The sequence below is a fragment of the Condylura cristata genome, unplaced genomic scaffold (assembly GCF_000260355.1).
Source record: "Condylura cristata isolate star-nosed mole 26May11 unplaced genomic scaffold, ConCri1.0 scaffold00009, whole genome shotgun sequence".
In the NCBI taxonomy this organism is placed as follows: Eukaryota; Metazoa; Chordata; class Mammalia; order Eulipotyphla; family Talpidae; genus Condylura; species Condylura cristata.
The window spans coordinates 4,708,536-4,711,508 of NW_004567110.1; the positions used below are offsets into that span (position 1 = coordinate 4,708,536).

At 47.3% G+C, this 2,973-nt stretch overlaps 1 protein-coding gene across 1 annotated transcript in view; it reads left to right on the forward strand.

The window, feature by feature from the left end:
• ZFAT (zinc finger and AT hook domain containing) overlaps positions 1-2,973 on the forward strand; it is a 68,217-nt gene that overhangs the window by 3,406 nt on the left and 61,838 nt on the right. The gene's annotated exons all lie outside the window — the stretch shown is intronic.

Consider the following 2,973-nt stretch of genomic DNA (forward strand, 5'->3'; position numbering starts at 1 on the left):
GTGGGAGCACCCCTTTACTCCTCAGGCACCCTCGAGTGCGTCTCCTGGGCCAGGTGCTTCGTGGGTAAACCATCAAAGCGGTTATGTTATTCCTTGCTTTCTGTTTGTTTTCAGTGACAAAAAGCCTTGCTGTAAACAAAAATTATGACTATGTAAAATGAGAAAGCACATCTGGCTAACTTTCCCCTAAGTTCCTAGGAATAATACTGCTAGTAGTCAACAAAGTGTGTTTCTGGAAGTTTCTCTGCAGATGGAAATCTATATAGTTGCTTTGCTGTTGCTTTATTATTTCATAAGAAAGGTGAGATCACGATGTATTTCTGCAGCCCTTTTTTTTACTGTCAGCAACATATCCGGACGTAGCGCCACGTGAGGTGATGTCGCCAGGGTCGGCTTACTGCCTGGAGAGGGTTTCCTGCTGTGGACACTTCCTGGTTTCCTTAACCTTTCTTCTCTTGGTGCCCTCTGGCTTCCCCGGGGTTGTGCTAATGTAAACCCGTCAGAGTGTGTAGTGTTGGAAACACGCTTACATTTCCAAGAATTGCTCGTGATCCGATTACGCGCATTTAAAAGTTTTCAGGGTTCTAGCAGAAGGTTCCTGAAGGGGTTTTATGTTTTTTTCACGTCCGTGTCAATGAAGGATGTTGTTTCATTTAGAACAGACTCTGTCAGTCCGAGGCCAGAACCTGGTGTGCCTGTGACATTACGGCCTGCCGGGCACCGGCGAGGCAGACTCTGCTTGTCCTTCTTGTCAGCTGTCCATTTTTCTGCTTACTTTTCACTGATTTGTAGAAGCTCTTTGCACAGAGAACACTAACCCTTGTCTTCAAAGTCTGCCGTCCTCATCTCCAGCCTCAGCGTGCCGCGCTGGTTCACGCAGAAAGTGCTCACATGGATGCACCGGGTCACGCTTCGCTCAGGCCGTCAGAGTTTGAGTCTCCAGCCATTCGTCCCGGGTCATTTTCCTGACGTTTATAGAACAGTTTTGATGTTTCTTTAAGTGTGGGGCTGTTGCAGCTCTCCTGATTTTGTGTGGCTGACACGGTTTTTGTTTTACGTTTAGTCTTGAAATACGTTTTTGCTGGATATCGAGTCCTGGGCGGACTTGTTTTTTCTTTCAGAACATTGAGCACACTTGACTGTCTCCTGGCCTCTTTTGTGGATGAGACATCGCCTGTCTTTCTGTTATTCCTTTAAGTGCTTTTATTCCCTGGTCTCTTGGCTTTTTTGGTGTTGCTGAAGTTTCACTGTGATTCCTCTACGTAGGATTTAAAAGACAAAAAATCCTGCTTGATAGTGGTTGGGCTTCATAAAACTATAGATTTATGACTTTTATAAGTTTTAGAAAAGTATGAGCTCTCGTGCCTGTCAGTGTTGCTTCTGCCTTATTATTTTTCTCCCCCTTCTCATGCGTGCATTCAATCTGTCACCTGTATTCTGAATCCTGACTTCCATATTCCTCTGCTTTTCTTTTTGTGCGCATTTTGAGTATTTCTTCTGACCCACCTTTTAGTTCATTCATTGATTCTGTTTTCACTTGCGTTTTATTTTTTGAGCTAAAGCCCACACAAAATGGAATTCACCTTAATGCATACATTTTAGTTTTTTTTTTTTTTAAAGGTATTTGTTTCATTTATTTATGCATATAAGAGTTGGAGTACAGGCTAGAGGTGCAGTGGGTATAGTGAAAAGACTTACTAGAGACAGGGTGGGGAGCAGAACAGGCGGAGCCACTGATGCACACTGCTGAGGGGAGCAGCGGAGAGACAGGGGAGGTCAGACAGGGGAGGTCTGCTGCACCCTGGGGGTCACTCCCTGGCGGGAGGGTGGAATTCGTGCTGCCGTGGCTGCCGAAAGCTGCATAGTGTCGAGACTCAACCCCGTGCGCCACCCGGGAGGGCCGGCATTTTAGTTCATCCACATTGCTCTGCAAGCACCGGAGCTTCCTAATTCCAGGACATTTTCGTCTTCCCGCCCCAGCGTTCCGCATAGCTGCTAACAGGTCCCTCCCTGACCCTGACCCGCTGTCTGTGCTGGGCGGGCTTGTCTCATCTTGCCTGTCAGTGTCAGACGGTGAGCTCAGACTGTCCACGGCCGGTGTGCCGCCTTCTCTCATTAGCACGGTGTTTCCGTGGCGTAGCAGGCTCCAGACCTCCACTCCTTTTTCGTGTCTGAATAATATTTCTTTATATGGATTTGGCATGTTTTGTCCACCTGTTGAGGACCGTTTGGCCGCTTGAATACTCCTTCTGTGAACGTGTGTGGACAGTTTTTGCTCCTGGGGATACAGTAGGTCCTGAGCCCCACATCCGTGCTTCTGCTTCCCACGCTTCCGGTAAGCACAGCCAACCAGGGCTTGAGATTTATGCGGCGTAAGATACTTTTCGAGAGAGCTCACACTCACATAGCTGTGATGACATTCTAATGTTCTGCTCTGCACAGAGAACATGATTGTATTGTTCTGTTTTATTACTATCGGTTGTTGCTGTTCATCTCTTATGTATCTGATTTATGAATTAAACTTCATTACAGCTCTGTACTTAGAGGAGAAACCATGCAGGGTTTGGTACTCTGTGGTTTGAGGCGTAACTGGGGTCAGAGATGGGGCGGTGCCACTCAGTTCTGTTTCATCTCTTTCCACGCTAATCTGTATTGTTTCTGTCTTTCTGCCGGCTTTGTGTTCAGCGTGTTTCTGAGTCTCCGGCTCCTTCAGTGGGCTGTTGACTCGGGGTCTGGTCCGGTCGTTTAGCAGAGCCTTTCTGCTCGCCCAGAGCTGCTGTTGTCGTGTTCTGCAAGGGGGCTGCGCTGTGGTTTGCCTAGGTCATCGCTGTCATTTCTGATTCCCTCGTGACTTCCTCTTTGCCCCGTGGCCATTAGGAAGGCCGCTCCATTTCCATTTGCTTTTGCGTTTCCCACATTTCTTTGTTTTTATTTCTGGTTTCGATCCACGTACTTTGTATGATTTTTAGCCTT